The sequence below is a fragment of the Garra rufa genome, chromosome 8, assembly GCF_049309525.1.
Source record: "Garra rufa chromosome 8, GarRuf1.0, whole genome shotgun sequence".
Lineage (NCBI taxonomy): Eukaryota > Metazoa > Chordata > Actinopteri > Cypriniformes > Cyprinidae > Garra > Garra rufa.
In genome coordinates this window covers 30,602,270-30,620,099 of record NC_133368.1, presented here as the reverse complement: position 1 = coordinate 30,620,099, position 17,830 = coordinate 30,602,270, and the positions used below count along the sequence as shown (strand labels likewise).

The window sequence follows — 17,830 nt, the reverse complement described above, 5'->3', positions numbered from 1 at the left end:
ACAGTATTGAGACATGGGGTGTTTGTTTGCATCCTAGCAGCATTCATCACCTCTCTTCTGGCCCTTTAAACCTCCAGCTGGTTGGCGAGACTCCTGCGGTGGCATTTAACTGAGTGGGTGACGTCACTAAACTTTCCAGCGGGCTGTGTGTGTGTGTGTGTGTGTGTGTGTGTGTCTGTGTGTGTGTGTGTGTGTGTGTGTGTGTGTGTGTGTGTGTCTGTGTGTGTGTGTGTGTGTGTGTGTGTGTGTGTGTGTGTACGCGCGCGCGCTCACGCGAATGTATGTGTGGAAGATGAGGGAGAGCAAAGAGTATACTCTTTGGGGAGAGTGAGTGTGTGTAGAAGACAGCCTGTGCGTGCACTGCTCTGCTCAGGACGCGCAAAGGATTCCTGTTTTTCGGTGAGTGGATCGTACTTTTGCTTTGGAAAGTAAGCGTTTTCGGGAACATGGATTGGGTTTGTTACGTCGCTCCTCTTTGAAAAGAAACTTGAAGTCTTGGAAAGTGAGTCAGCTCTCGTAAAGAACGCTTGTAAAACTTTCTTTTACATTCTGTTCGTCTGATGAAGTAGTTTCAGCCATGATGTAAACATGCGTTTGATTAAAGCTGTATCCTAGAGGAATGTTATGGACGGAATTTGTAAGGATGGAATGCGCTCTTGCAGGTTCCTTCTGTAACATGGATGCCCGAGTGCCAGCAGGCGGGATCTTTCGGCTCTTTACTGTGATCTGGAAATTGACAAGTGGATTTAATGATGATGTAGTTGGCATTTGCTGCTGGACGTAGATGTTGCATCTCCTAAAGCTTTGCTTTGCTTTTTAGTTTGCAGAAAAAGTGCAGGTTATTGATGCGTCTGACAACTGTTCCGTCTTCATGTTTGCAGACTGATGCTAAACCTATAGTTACAGTATATTGCAATGGATTATTGATTTAAAATCTGTCCGCTTTTAAGCTGAATACAGGTAAAGTGGAATACAAGTTTTTACATGCAATATCCTTGTTTTTTACTCTGTGTTGTGTGACGGAAAAATATATTTAGCAGACAGTTTATCAGACAGTTTACTTCACCTGTATTCATTGTACTTGCAAAAGTCTGTTTGTTTATTAGTCTGTTTTTTATTTGTCTATCTGTCTGTGTATCTGCTAATTTGTCTATCTAGCTGTCTCAGCTGTTTACATTTGTCTGTCTAGCTGTTTGTTTCACATCTGATAGGTGCTGTAGATATTGTCTACTTGTCTTTCTGTTTATGTGTCTGTCTACTGTATCTGCCTGTCAATCTTTATCTCTGTCTAGCTACCTTTCAGTCTGTTTCACCAGATTTTCATGTCTGTTTATTTGCTTATCTGTCTATGGCCTCTTTAAATAAATTAGTGTTTTCTGTATATGTTCTGTATTTTATGATTAGACAAATCATATTATTTAGCTTTTTCTTTAGCTTGCACAAGATTTTTTTTTCAGTAGTAGTTAAAAGTCCTATTTGGCCATGTAGTGCCCCTGGGAAGGACTGGCGAGGTCTGTCCATGGATACCTCTAGAGGCCATTTCCAGGCTGTAATCTGCATGACAATACCCTTTCCTTCAGTGCGAGCCAGTCAGATTTACTGGATTTACAGTCCCTCTCTGAGAAAAGCAAACTGATCACAGAATCTCAAAAAGTCTACCATTCTGCTACAGCAAATATTCTGCCAGTAAGGAGACTTGAATGAATTCTTCCTGCCATCCGTTTTCTATCCATTCATTTGTTTGCACAGCATGAGGTGCCAATGCGTGACTTTGTAATATTTGCTTTTGGCCAGTGTGTTGAATGAAGAAAATGACAATGCTTTAAAACTGTATGTTTCTTTTTGTCTTTTCCTAAAGGCTTTAAATTCCCCATGATGTATATTTTTGTGAGCAATAAGCGAAGATCAGTTTTATTCAGTTTCTTGCACTTTGGATAGACAATGAGACTATTTATTATGAAAATGGCAAACAAAAACATAAAACCTTTTGACAGTAAATGGAAATAAAAAATACATACTTTACTTGTGCTCAAAATATTTAATATTTCTGTTAAAAATTACTTATAACAAAATAAAATAAAATAATTGTGTGCATTTTGAGAAGCTCTGAATGCAAAACACAAGTCAACCCCTTAAGTGTCACCTGTAGGCCGCTTGGCACTCTTTTTTTGTGGTCTTTTCAATGTGTTTTAGTAATCATCATAAGGTGTATATATAATTTGAAAGCTTACAACCTCAAAATGTTTAAATCGGACATTGCTTTACCATGGAAATAGTATGCTAAAATATTTTGGCGGTCTCCTCCCCCTTAGTGAGTGGTGTCAAGTGTCATATTACAAAATGTATTAACGTATTTTACAATTAATAATCTTGACAAAATACATATCGTTGGAAAAATCTGATTCTCAGGATTCCACATTTTGTGATAGGAGTAATATTGACAACGGAATTTAGACATTTGTGCAAAAAAATTCTGTGGAGTTTGCATGGCACCCGTTGGTTGTTTATGGTATAACGCCTTAAAATCTCACAGGAACCTTAATATTTTTTTATGTCAACTTCAAATTTGGAACACAATGTATTTAGACATAAGACTTTAATTTTACAGCAATTTTGGATTCAAAAATAGTATGCAAAATATTTATTTTGTATAAAATAATATAATTGCACAGTGCATTTTCTTTACAGTAAATTTAAACTTCTATAACTTTTTGATACTTATTTGATCATATTTTAACTTTTTGATCATATTTTGAAATAATTCCACTTCTGCAATAATCTGCTTATAGTCTTTTTTTAAAAACAGTCCAACTTGTCTGTCCAACCTGTAACAGTCAACCAATGTCTGTATTCCAAAGCGTTCATAAATTATAATAATTTAAGTTCAGTGAACTCTATGTTCAAAAATAGGGGGTGATACAAAAGGGGTTAAAGCGGTAAGATGTTCTTCATGTTCAAGCAAAGATTGCTTCACAGTGATTAAAAATAATTGACTAATTAATTAATTTAGAAAAGGGTGAGAATATCATTTTTAAGAACATTTTTTTTTAAAGGTGGTGTGTGTATTTTTTAGATAGTAAATGCTTTCTTCTCTGAAATGCAAGGTTGCCAGATTTTCACAACAAAACCTGTCCAATTTCTACTTAAAAATAGCCCAACACTAGCCCAATTGTGTTTGGAGGGGGTTCCCTGTTAAAAATCGTGTTCTGGGACTAAATGTCACATTATTGGAGTCGCTCCAATCCACAGACATGAAAAGTAACCCTGCAGCAACAGTGTTAAAGTAGCCATTTCCATAAAAAAAAAAAAACTGTGGACTTGGCAACACTGGTGGAATGGCATGATGTTGAAGAGCAGAGGGGAAGATTTGCACTGAATAGCTTTAAAAGACCTTGAATATGAGCACTTTTTTATTTACAGTTTTTGTCTGATGATGGCTGGATGAACTTTTTTTTTTTTTTTTTTGAAGCAAAAAGGGGTAAATTAAAGCTAGTTTTTATTTTCCTTGAATTTTTTCCTTTCAAAGGAGGAAAAATATTACACCAAAAGGAACATTTTGATGTTTTCTCTTTTTTTTCCCCTAGGCTTGTGTTTATGTCTACTACTGTATATACTTTGTTAGTGTGATGGAAAACATATACTGCATCCAGAGACTTTGCAAGGTCTGCTGTCTTGCTTTTATGTGTAATGACATCTTTCAATCTAAAGCATGTTATATTTTTTCATAGATTCAACTGAATGCATTACTGATCTAAAAGCATGTTTTCCTCAAACATGAGACTCCAAAGCAATTTTTAATTACGAATGCCCATTGCCCAATGTAGTTCATCATTCAAGAGAGATGGTTTTCCTTTTGATATGCAATTTATAAAAGAAGAAGAGGGGAGGTTTTTTTTTGTTTGTTTGAAAAAACTGTTTTTAAAATGTTCTCAGTCAGAACTGGGAAGTGTGCAAGCTGTTCATTTTCAGTGATTTGCTGATCTGCAAGTTTCATAGCTCTAAAGAATTGAAGGTTCAGTGATGCTACACGCAGGTAAACTTAGCGTATCCAAATGAGGACAAGCCATAGACTTCTATTGTGTTTTTTTTATTTTATTTATAAAGCTAATTATAAATACTACTGACTAACCTTGACCCTTAAATGGAAGCGTTTGCAGTTTTAAAATAAAATATATATTATTTATGCATGAATAATTTTATCCAATTGAGGGCATCCCTGAATATCCCCAAGGAAGAGTTTGTCAGATTGAGCTCACTTCTGAGGACAAATCTGTCCCTAAAGTATAGCAAAATAAATCCACATACACATATTAATGTGCATTCTTTGGAGTACATTTAGTCCTTTAGAAACCTTGAAGAAAGAAAAATCTAATTAACAATCTGTTAATGGGCCTAGCACATCTCACAATGCATAACTGTAATTGCATTACAAATTGATTATTTCAGGGGTGTTCAGTTCTCCCATTCTGCCGTCCTTTTAGCATAAATATCACGCTTGAATAAAAAGTATCTAGCTTTTTATGCCCAATGCTATTCATGACATGACTACTCTTGATTTCTCAATTTAAACTCTCTTTGTGCTCGGGTACAGTGAACTTCTTGTCAAAGAGCAGTTTTAACAGTACAATCAGCTCTAGTTTCTGGCATCAGTAAATTTGAAAAAAAAAAAAAAAACAGAAATCTTTCATCTGCAATATGTATTTTTGAAAGCACCAAATTGCAAATGAGGGCATACATAGAAAAGGATGAGGCAAACATCCAGTGACCTCATTACTGGTACAGACAGTGAATTGTCTGAATATAATGGCTCTGTCATGAACAGCATGAATTTTTTACTTCATCGTTTTTTTTTCCACAACTACAAAGTCCAGATTAGAGGAAAACCATTAGAACTTAGAAGTGCAATTTAGTATGATTGATTGAAATACTACTAATTAACATGAAACTTTAAAAAAAGGCCTTCATGTCATTTAAACATTTAAACGTGACAGTAGGAAAGACCAACCAGGTTAGGAAGTTCTTCAAAAATGTACCTTTTGTGTTCTATGGAAGAAAGGAATTTATAATAAAATTTTCGTTTTGGGTTAATTATTTATTTATGATTTCCCGCTAATGCTGGTGGTGATTTTTCTTTTTGTTTTCCACAGAACTTTTAGACTTTCATGGCATTTCTCATGCCCATTGACAAACATTTGCTTACCCAGCATTTTTCTCCTATAAATCTGTCATATCTTAATGAAGTAGTTACCTTTTTTGACCTCAGAGAAAATGCTCCCCTGAGGAAATATTGGATGTATTTATACTCAGGTGCACGATATGGTCACTGGAGTGTTCTAATCTATTCTTATTGTTGTGGCTTTTACCAAATGACTGTGGAGGTTTGAAGTTCATGCCCCCAAGCACTTGGTTGTACTTCTGACTCTAAAGCACAACTTTGGGAGGGCATAAGACATCGCTCATGGGAGATAAATCTTATTACATTGGTTGCTTCCAGGCACAGCCACTATTTGGAATTTCAGGATTTATCCATCTTTAAGATTGCTGACTGCATGGGCCAGTTTATTCTCAAGCCCATTATTGTTCCTTGAAATACTGTGTCTAGACTGACTTTTAAATTAGTTTGGTGATGTACTTTTAAGATTTAAATAAGAGAACCGTACATGAGTTTTTGTGAATAAAAGTTTCAAGAATGATTTAATTTCTGTTAGTTTTCAAATTAGTTTGGAAACCTTTCTCCCTTTCTCTTCACTTGAAATGGCAAGTGACATGTTTGCTGACATTTTCCAAAGCAATTTGACAGTGACCTTATAACTGTGATTGAAAAGTTCTTGTACCTCAAAAATCCTTTTTCTAATTAGCATTTTTGTTTTGTTTTCCATCAAATTTATCTTAATACAAGATTCTTATCTACGTAATTAGCCATTTTGCAAGCAACAAATTACTTGCCTTTCTAAACTGGTAGTTTCACAGATTTATGCTTGAATTTTAATGAAACTTTACAACAAAATATGTGACCCAGGGCCACAAAACTAGTCATAAGTGTCAATTTTTCTAAATTGCGATTTATACATCACCTGAAAGCTGAAAAAATAAGCATGATTGATGTATGGTTTGTTAAGATAGGACAATGTTTGGCCTAAATACAACTATTTCAAAATCTGGAATCTGAGGGTGGAAAAAAAATCTAACTATTGAGAAAATCGCCTTTAAATTGTCCAAATGAAGTTCTCGGCGATGCATATTACTAAATAAAAAATCAAGTTTTGATGTATTTACGGTAGGAAATTTACAAAATATTTTAACGAAACATTTATTTAATATCCTAATGATTTTTGCACAAAAGAAAAATCAATAATTTTAACTAGGGGTGGGCATAGATTAATTTTTTTTAATCTAGATTAAATCTTGGAATTAATCTAGATTAAAATGGCTAATTTGAATTCTGATGAAGGCATTCAGAATATGTGTGCTACCCAAATAATGACTAAAAGTAAGTCTTCGAGAACGGGCCAGGTGAAGCATTAGATCAGGCGCTCATGTCCTGTTTCCAAAATGCATCACAAACTGCTTGACAATTGCATTTACAACATAATTACCTATACAAACTTGTGTAACCAAGTACTTCTGCGCAAAAGGCTGCACGACGTGCGCGTTGCCGTTAAATACACAGACGCGCACGAGCATGGATTTCTGCGTGCATAGTCTTCCATTAAACTGTGTTGCTTTTAGAAGCGTCAATTCAGTTGTTGCATATAGTTTAATGTCTTTATTTCGGGATTATCAAAGTAAATTATAACTCAAACTTGAGATTTTACTGGGGCACAGCAGATTTTCACTGGGGCACGTGCCCCAGTAAAAAGGGTCTAGCAACGCACCTGCCCTGAAGCAGCTTCATAGCTGCATCCATGTTGCACGTCTCATCTGATGTGGTAATTTCACAGAAGTTGAAGACTCGTTCTCACCCCCTACAGTGCAATTCGACTAGGTATACGTCATCCGCGCTAAAATATCAAAGTGAAAGTCATCATATCTTGCGTAGTTTAGACCCAGCTCCCAACCCAACTTTGAGAATAGATTAACGGCGATATTTTTTTTATCGCCCGATAAGAGTCTCACATTAACGCAGCATGTTAACGCCGATAACGGCCCACCACTAATTTTAACCCATGTAATGTATTTTTGGCTATTGCTACAAATTTACCAATGCTACTTAAGATTGGTTTTGTAGTCCGGGTCACATATATCATCTGGAATGTTGTCTTTGCAATTTGCTTATGAATTTATCTTTTTTTAATGATGTGTGTTAAGTAAATGTCCCATCTGTTCTTTCATGTATATGATTATCTTCGTATTAGTTGTTTAAAATCATGTTCATTAATGTCAGTCTTCCTTATTTTCTATTAAAAGTATCTGAAAGCATTATTTTTAAGAAACACTATTGCATTGCGGCTTTTGCTATCTCATATCTCATTATTTAAGCTCCCATTAGAGCCTAATCTATCAGCCAGCTGAAGCTACGTTGTTTAAAAAAGAACAAACAGTTTGTATCTTAAATATTCTGCTAGAACTATATAACTTGATTTGAAGTTATTTATGTAGGTGCCCTAATCATTATGTGCCAAGTTCTTCCCCAGCTAGACCCATAAAAATCATTCCCATGAAACCCAGTGAGATTTATTTTTCTTCATTACAAGGCTTGTCTCCATTGACAATAGTTCTGGAATAGGATTTGCCCTGATTTTATGCAGCTGTTGATGCCCAGTCTTGAGATGTCAACACAAAGCAATTTACTTTCCGTATCCTAATACGATAAAGAGATGATAGGCGCACCTAAAGAAGCAGTTGTTGTGATGCTGGACAGCTTAGTCCATCCAATGTTTATACTCTGTATTGATTGTGATTATTTCAAGGCATACTCTGAAGTCTAGACTACTTGGTACAGCATCTTTTACTGTAGTCAAGTCACCTTTATTTACATAGCGCTTTTAACGAAACAGATTGCGTCAAAGCAGCTTTTCAGTATTAAATTTGGAAAAATAGCATGTAATAATGCCAAAGGACAACAGTAAAGCTAGTTCATCATTGATTCAGTAATGTCATCGTCCAGCTCAGTTCAGTTCAACAATTCAAATAGTATCTGTGCAATCAAGTTGACGATATCGCTGGAAATTAAGTGTCCCCAACTAAGCAAGCCAGAGGCGACAGCGGCAAGGAACCAAAACTGTATCCAGACATATTCTGCATAAGGCAAGTACTTGTCAAAGCTTCTTAAAATGTCACAAATCACAGTATTAGCAACCCTGTGCTGAACACGATATTTCCAGTCATTTTTCACCACTCTTAACCTGACTGTAGATAATTCACATGTCACTGTGATTTCATCTGAGTGCCTGTTCTGTGCCACATAATTTCCCAAACCAGTGAAGCCATTATCATGTCTAATGTCACGCTTTTGCAGTAAAAGCACCGCTGAGTTATTTGCAAACTAAATTGCGCTTGCAGTTCTGTTGTTTTCAGATGGCTCACACTGGTGATATGCACACTTGTTGCCACGTAGTTCCCAATTTACATTTTTAAAAATGCCCTTTTAAATTGAGTCTTTCGCATGAGCAGGTACACCGTTTTAGTGCGAGTCGATTAAGGTCAAGTTGAAAAGAGAAGAAATGAAATCTCAGAAATATAATATGCAAAGGGTGTATGAATTGTGCAAGCTTGTGCGACATGGGAAGTGTATGCGGTTTTTAGATGCTGGAATGAAAAAAGGGCGAACTGGTGTGTGAGGAGAATGTGTGACCTCAGGTGATGGATTATTGAAAACCTCTCCCTCAGGACACTATTCTTCAGTGACAGGAATGGCTTAGACTTAGTGTATGCCAGTCAGCAAGTGTGTTTCATCCAGTGCTTTAGGTATTCTTTACTTAAGCCAGCACCTGGAGTGGCAGGTTAGAATGAAGGAATGAGCAAAAATAGTATATATAATAGAATGAATACCTTAAAGGATCCTAGAAATAAATGTTTACTCACCCTCGTCTTGTATAAAGCCTTTGTTATTTTCACTTGAACATGAAAGGAGTATTTTGATGTGCCTTCGCACTGCTCTTTTCCATACAATGATAGTCATAGTTACCTTGGAATAAAAACCCATAAAAAGTAGTTCATACAACTTGGGTGCTATACTGCAATACATAAACTTCTAAAGTACAATAGCTGTATGCGGCATAGGGAAACACGTACCTCTACATTTGTCAAAATCCAAAAATGTGCAATTCACTGAACTTTCCAGCTGAAATGAGAATGGCAGTACAACTTTCCTTTTTTTTTTCTTTTTCCCCAAACAAGTTTTAATGATAGGTGAAATTATCGGTTAATAACCACACTATGTTGTGAACTCAAAACACTTGTAACTAATATGTTTACATCACATAACCAGTTCCATATGACTTTTCTGTTATAGTAAACTTGCTTTGTAGCTCACCCGGTACAGCATTGTATTTGCAATACACTATGAGTCCTGCAAAACGCATCACAATAAAACAGATCAAAGACTTGTAGAAGCAAGCTAAAACAGCATGGTTTCTTCAGGAAACATCTCCCGTTTGCTTTTGAAAACACTATTCGTTTAATGTGGGTGGTACATTATTTTTTGTGATGAGCATTAACCTTTTAGCACCAATTACCAGACATTTCATTTCCAAACTGCTGTGAATACAGTGAGGGAAAAAATTATTTAAGCCTTTGCTGATTTTGTATGTTTGCCCACTGACAAAGAAATGATCAGTCTATAATTTTAATGGTAGGTTTATTTTAACAGTGAGAGACAGAATAACAACAACAACAAAAAAACGCATTTCAAAAAAGTTATAAATTGATTTGCATTTTAATGAGTGAAATAAGTATTTGGTCCCCTATCAATCAGCAAGATTTCTGGCTCCCAGGTGTCTTTTAAACAGGTAATGAGCTGAGATTAGGAGCACTCCCTTTAAGAGAGTGCTCCTAATCTCAGCTTGTTACCTGTATAAAAGACACCTGTCCACAGAAGCAATCAATCAATCAGATTCCAAACTCTCCTCCATGGCCAAGACCAAAGAGCTGTCCAAGGATGTCAGGGACAAGATTGTAGACATACACAAGGCTGGAATGGGCTACAAGACCATCACACCAAGCAGCTTGGTGAAAAGGTGACAACAATTGGTGTGATTATTCGCAAATGGAAATAACTGTCACTCTCCCTTGCTCTGGGGCTCCATGCAAGATCTCACCTCATGGAGTTTCAATGATCATGGGAATGGTAAGGAATCAGCCCAGAACTACACTGGAGAATCTTGTCGATAATCTCAAAGCAGCTGGAACCATAGACACTAAGAAAACAATTGGTAACACACTATGTCATGAAGGACTAAAATCCTGCAGCACCTGCAAGGTCCCCCTGCACAAGAAAGCACATGTATATGCCCGTCTGAAGTTAGGCAGTGAACATCTGAATGGTTCAGAGGGAAACTGGGTGAAAGTGTTGTGGTCAGATGAGACCAAAATCGAGTTCTTTGGCATCAACTCAACTCGCCGTGTTTGGAGGAGGAGGAGGAATGCTGCCTATGACCCTAAGAACACCATCCCCGCCATCAAACATTGAGATGGAAACATGCTTTGGGAGTGTTTTTTCTGCTAAGGGGACAGGACAACTGAAAGCCATCAAAGGGACGATTGACGGGGCCATGTACTATCAAATCTTGGGTGAGAATCTCCTTCCCTCAGCCAGGGCATAGAAAATGTGTCGTGGATGGGTATTCCAGCATGACATTGACCCAAAACACACGGCCAAGGCGACAAAGGAGTGGCTCAAGAAGAAGCACATTAAGGTCCTGGAGTGGCCTAGCCAGTCTCCAGACCCTAGTCCCATAGAAAATCTGTGGAGGGAGCTGAAGGTTTGAGTTGCAAAACGTCAGCCTCAAAACTATAATGACTTTGAGAGGATCTGCAAAGAGGAGTGGGACAAAATCCCTCCTGAGATGTGTACAAACCTGGTGGCCAACTACAAGAAAAGTCTGACCTCTGTGATTGCCAACAAGGGTTTTGCCACCAAGTACTGAGGCATGTTTTGCAAAGGAGTCAAATACTTATTTCACTCTTAAAAATGCAAATCAATTTACAACTTTTTTTTAAATGCGTTTTTCTGGATTTTTTTTTTTTTTTGCTGTTCTGTCTCTTACTGTTCGAATAAACCAACCATTAAAATTATAGACTGATCATTTCTTTGTCAGTGGGCAACCGTACAAAATCACTCGCTCTATGTACCTTAAACCACCAAAATAAAACACTGCCACATTCACATTCATAATTTTTGGATGAAACCCAATGTGCTTTTAAAGGAGTCATGAGAAACCAATTTTTTTTTTTTATCTTTTCACATATAAGTGGTCTTTGTACTATAAAAACATCCTGTAAGTTTCAGAATTCAAAACCTTTTCAGTAGTCTAAAATCAGCTTATGTTGAAACTGATCTGCCAAAACAACAGGTTGTAGAATGTGCCACTTTATGACTTAATAGTGTGGCTGAAAACCACCTCCACAGAATAAGACCAATGGCTGCTTCTACATCATTGCCTGTGTATCCCCGCCCATTGATTCAATTCATCGATTTAAAGAAACCAAATGATAAAAATGGCTCCCAGGACAACAAGATACTGTGCAGTGCCAAGCTGTGCAAGTTTTTGCCATGCCTTCCATCTGATCAAAACATTAGGAAAGAGTGGATAAACTTTTCAGACCGCATCAGTAAGAACTCGTCCTTTGTTCAGTTCATTTTACCACAGATTTGTTTACAAACAAGGCACAATTATTCGACACAGAAAGATTGAAACTAAAAGACAATGCTGTGCCAACCATATTGGATATGCCAGTAATGTTGCACCACACAAGTTTGAGTAACTGTTTTTATTACGTGATCATTATTGCTTTGCCTCATTACAGATTGTTTGATATGTACTGAGCATTTATACGTCCATCTGTAAAGGGTGTTAACCAACCATAGTAGTGGTCGTTTACTTCTGAGTCTACAATCCGCCATGCCTATTCAAACAGAGCGTTCTGATGAGGGAGGTCAAAAAGCAGACAGAAAGTAGCCTATTACTTTTAAATTATGATGTATTTTGATGTAAAAGGCTTGATAATATTATAAGTGGACCAGTACAAAATAGTAATAAAAATGGCAGTTCATGACCTCTTTAAGACAACTTGCTGGACATTTGAACTTTGAAAGTGTCCTGAAAACGTGCAAAAATCAACATAATTGTTGCCAGAGGAAAATTTTTTCCAATGAGCTTGAGTTGGCTTTGATTGTGTGAGGAACAGACTGCAATTTAAGCCGTTATTCACTGACAATTTCCCCCTTCAGTGAGCTGTTAACTTGAGAACTGCTGAGACCATATAAATGAGTCGGTGAGTCAGAAATCGAGCTGATGCAGTTTGTGATTTCGACTCATTGATTCTGTCTTCGACACTGGGGGCAAGATTATCAGCAAAATAATGACAGTACTTCAGTTTCATCCACACGTACTGTAGCTCAAGTGGAATGGACTACGTTTTATTTTATTTTATTTTATATATGTATTGACAGACATGGTCAATAAGAACTGTTGTTGTATTCTGTTCCACAGAAAGAATAACAGCATACAAGTTTGGAATAATAGATAAAAGGCAAGTAAAGTGGAGTTTGAAAAGGAGTTTGCAAAAACAGAAAACACCTTAAGTATACTAAGAAATTAAATCAAGATAATTGCTACTGGCGAATGTCATTAAAATAAAAGTTGTTGTGTGTGTTTGTATATTGTTCCCCACGAAATGAGGGGGGTGAAAAAAAAATCAATATCTAATCTAAAATATCTAGCATAACAAATCTGATGCTGGCTGATTGAAGAGAAGACTTTTTCTTATGTTAAATTGTGCAAGAATCAAAAGATTTTAGCTTGACATTCAATGCGCGTCTTTGCGTTAGCTTTTCTAGATGAGTTCATGGGAATTTTTTTTTAATGTGCTCACATTTTACCCTTATTAGATAGCCAAAAACTTTGAAGTCTGTCAGGCCCATACTTAGCTGACAACCCACCAGTGTAAAATGTACTTTGTGTGTACAGAGGATTAGCAGTCTAAACTGCCACTGTAATGTCTTTTCAGGTTCATATCTTACTCAAGGCAAGAGAGTCTCGCAGCTCTAGACACACAAAGTTATTAGATTCATTCAACCCTGAACTTGAGCTGTATTTACCTTCAAAGTCTCTCTCAAGAGGCTTTAAGTCATGCTTGCACACGATTCAGTTGATGTGGAGTGAGTTGGACCGTGGTGCTGTTTCTAAAATGTAATCGTTTTAGAATATCCATGTGATGCTTACCTGAGGCACTGACTGTATTGATAGATTAATGGCATAGAAACTTAAATGAGATTTCAGTTCTCTGAACTGTTGGTAGAACTGAATTTTGTCTAATTTGATGCACAAGTATACTTAAATAACATTTATGCTTATTTAATCTCAAGACCACGTTCCTGTTGTGTGTGTAACTCTTTTCAACTTTGACAAATTCTTTGTTTTTTTTTAACCTACTGTCTCAGTTAGATGGCTTTTTGCATCTGCTTGTCTGAGCTATGGTATAATTAAGGGCGCAGTGTGGGAAAACCTGCGTAATGCATAATCACAGTGTTTATGCACTGTGTGAATACCCTCTGTTTCACTTAGTGCTTGACCTTTGAGAAATTGGACAAGAATCCCACAGCTACCCTAGAGTTTTATCAGATGTGCCATATTTCACCTTCAGGGGGTCCTTAATCAGTCAAGGTGATGTGTGTAATTTCCAGTACTTTCTGCTTACTCAATTTAATATGCAGACACAAAAGAAACAATCTTAAGCTATCCTTGGCTTTTTTGCTTGTGTCTGCTTTTTTAACATTCTGACCAGCCTGACACACCAATGGTTGGAACTATCTATTTGTCAGGCCAATAGCAATTTAGAAATTTTCAGTTTAGTTTGATGACACTGGTGGCACAGAAATTACATGCTTCACCTTTACATGAAAACAGAGACTTACAGAGAAACAGAGGGCGTTCAGAAAGACCTGCAAACACTTTTGTCTACTGGAATGTTCTGTGCTCTAGTCCATCAGCAAAATAGAGTTGAACCACAAGAGACCTGGGCATTTGACACCTGCTATCCAACGGCAGTCAGCCCTGTTACCGGGCAGTTTTCTCAAAGCAAGAGTGTTTAGTACAGCATGGCTTTTTACCGCCATTGACACAGCTAGTATTCTGTCAGAAAAGCAGATCACTTATGGCATTGCTGTTTCTTTATTGCGGAGTCAAGATAAAGAAACCCATCACCACCCACTGCTGCTTTATGCTTCCAGCCTTTCATCTCACTTCTGGCCCCATGCTCCCTCTAGCTGGCCTGGCTTGCTCTCTCTTCTTTTGTTCTGTGAGCCAGGACATTTTGTTTTACCTTTGTTGCCCTTTGTGAAGACAGCTGGGCAGGGTGTACATACATTGCTGTGCGTTTGGATTAATATTCCAGTCATTTGATTTGACAAATGTATACTGCATGTACTCTTGGATCATGCATGTTTAATTTTATAACCACAGAAGGGATTTATTTTCTATTCCATTTGAGGATTGTACTGAGGGAGTTTGGAAAATTGACTTCATAGTTGAAATCTTTATTTTTATGCACTGTTTTTCAGTCTCATTCCAACATTCCCAATATTACAACAATGAATCCTTTTGCTTCCAGCTAAAAACAGTAATATCAACGATCAAAAAGAAAATATGTATTTGGGGAGAATACGCTTTTTCCATCTTGTGCTTTTCTACATATAGATGTACTCTGAAAAGCTGTTTAAAGGAATAATTCACTTCCAGAATAAAAATATCCTGGTAATTTACTGATTCATCCCCCATGTCATCCAAGATGTTCATGTCTTTTTTTTTCTTCAGTCAAAACTTAATATTTTTGAAGAAAACAATCAAGGATTTTTCTCAATATAGTGGAGTTCAGTGGGAGATAATGGGTTGAAGATCCAAATTACACTTCCAATGCAGCTTCAAAGGACTCTAAACAATCCCAGCCAAAGAATAAGGGTCTTATGTAGCGAAACGACCGGTCATTTTCTAAAAAAAAAAGTATACTTTTTAACATGAAATGCTTATCTTGCACTAGCTCTGTGATGCACGTCCACAACTTTGCATTACATAATCACATTGGAAAGGTCATACGCGTTTGGTCTTTGTCTATGTACTCTGGTTCAAAAAGGTAGAGTAGGGTGAAAACTCCATCTAATTTTCTCCCCCAACTTCAAAATCATCCTACACTGTTGTTTTATCTTTTTTTGTAAAGGGCATTTGACTTTCTTTGCAAGTTTACAGGTAAACGCAGTGGGTCAGTACTTCCTCTTAAGTTGTGTGTGACCTTTCCAACGTGACTAGTTAAGTTGTGATTAAAAGGAATATAAAAGTATATTGTTTCATTTTATAAGACCCATATTTTTTAGTTGGGATTGTGTAGAGCCCTTTGAAACTGCATGGAAACCACAATTTGGACCTTCAACCCGTTGGTTCCCATTGAAGTCCCCTATATGGAGAAAAATCCTGGAACGTTTTCCTCAAAAACCTTAATTTCTCAAGAATGAAAGACATGAACATCTTGGATGACATAGGAGTGAGTAAACTATTCTGGAAGTGAAATAATCCTTTACATTTATAAGGATCACATGTTTTACTGTGAATAAATTAAAAAATGTAGCTGTAGTCACATTAGCAGTTAACTATACTGACCTTGTGAACTTTGACGTTGCCAGGAGGCGGTTGCATTTACGGACTGCTGGATTTTTTGCTGGAAAAGGAGTGTGTAATTAGCATGAGCATATGCCGCTAACCACGGGAAATGGGGAAAACCATTAGTGAGGCCTCTGCATCATTTATTTATTTATTTTTATATGTAAAAACCATTCATCCACATGAATCAGAAAACTCTATAGAGTTTTATCAGATGTGCCATCTTTTGTGAAAGATGGGCATGATGTAATTTCAAGAATGATATTTTAGTTATTTCTTTTTTTGTGCAGTACAGTTTTGCAGTTTCTTTTATCTCACCATCATGTTTTGATAAATTCAAAGCTTGAATCTTAAGAGATTCATCATGTTTCAGTCAATAGATTTGAGTCATGCCATGATACGATTATGTGATAAATGCTTCTGTATTCTCAGAGGTGCACAATAAACCCAAATGCGGTTCAATCAATGCCGTTCTTAGATAAACCCTGTTATTCAACCTAATGGTGTGATAGATTTTTTTCCCCTTGTGGTTTCGTTCTTCCAAAATTAGTTTCTCTAGTTTGTGTACCAACTTTCTAAATAGCCTGTTCTTGTTTACATTTGCATGAAAAATGTGTGCCCGAAGTAAGAATACATTTTGCCATTTGTAGGTTATTGGGTTTTACTTCTAAAGTTACATTCCCTGTTTTTCAGGGAAAAACTGCTGCTTGTTAGCTGGGTAACATTAATGAGTGTCTGAGTTGCAGAGAATGAAAGGATGTCAAAGATATACAGTATGTTATTCACTCTCCCTGAGCACTATTTTCCGTTATTTATTGTGCACACTTTGACTCCGTTCCAAAACTTAGGGAGTTGCTTGGGCATTTGCCCGCTAAGACAGTATTCTAACTGAAATGGAACCTTAAAAGTGATTGCATTTGAACACTACATGGGCAGAATCCCTAGCACTTACAATTGATTTCAATAGAGTATAATGTTGCTAAGCTAATGAAGTAAAACTGGCACCCAGAAATATTAAATAAAACAATTTTAATCATTTAATCCTTTTTTCAAATTGAATTGATGGTGCCATAGAATGGAAAACTGTGTTTAGCTTGGCATAGTTGAATAATAACAGTTCAGTACATGAACATGACATACCATGAGTCTCAAACACCACCATTTCCTCCTTCTTATATAAATCTTGTGTTTGCAAAAGACCACCGAAAAATAGGTCAGTTCCAACATAACACCGACTATTACGCAATAGTCCCGATCGTTAATAGTTACGCCCCCAACATTTGCATCGCCCAATCATCAGTAACGTCAGTACATCAGTAAAATAACGCGAGCTACTGAAGGGACATGGTTAGCTTAATGCTAGCGGTAGCCTGTTACATTGCAGTACAGATGTACATACTGTTACATTGCAGTTAGATTTCACTTACCACATAAACGGAGAGAGATGACTACGCTGATGATGACGAATGATTAACAGATCCTGAGCATCACTAAAGCATCAAAAGTTGTGCGATAAGTCCTTGTGTCGCTGCAGTATAACGTTACACAGAGCACATGCAGTCACTATAGTGAGAGTAAAATGTCGGGGATTCAAAACGCCAGATTCAACAAACCGCATATTAAAAGCAGCTGGAGCTCCGTAATTAAATAAATATTTCCTCCATGTACAAGCTATTGAGATGAGCAGCTCTGTGAAACAGGCAATCAGAGCAGAGCTCACATTAATATTCACGAGCCTTCCAAATAAGCCAATAACAGAGCATTTCATTCTAGGGACAAATTCTAGGGTTGTAAATTGACCTGTAAAACCATTTCTGGAAATGTTTTGCCCTTTCCTATGCCATTTACCCTCTATGTAGATATCAGAGAACAATTTAAAATATTGTTTTCATGCATTCTATGGCACCTTTAACTTTACACGTGAATTAGGTCAAAAGTTTACATACACCTTGTAGAATCTGCAAAATGTTAACTATTTTACCAAAATAAGAGGGATCATACCAAAATGCATGTTATTT

The 17,830-nt window shown here is 36.8% G+C and overlaps 1 protein-coding gene across 6 annotated transcripts in view; it reads left to right on the top strand.

The window, feature by feature from the left end:
• The first annotated feature begins 221 nt into the window (after positions 1-221).
• The window catches only part of gulp1a (GULP PTB domain containing engulfment adaptor 1a), a 69,235-nt gene continuing 51,626 nt past the window's right edge, over positions 222-17,830 (top strand). The window contains exon 1 of one of the 6 annotated variants that reach the window (XM_073845371.1): positions 222-399. The gene's annotated coding sequence lies outside the window, so the exon portion shown is untranslated. Of the gene's footprint in view, positions 400-555; positions 961-17,830 lie in introns of those variants that run through there. The other 5 variants (XM_073845372.1, XM_073845368.1, XM_073845374.1 and 2 more) reach the window with 5 other exon arrangements.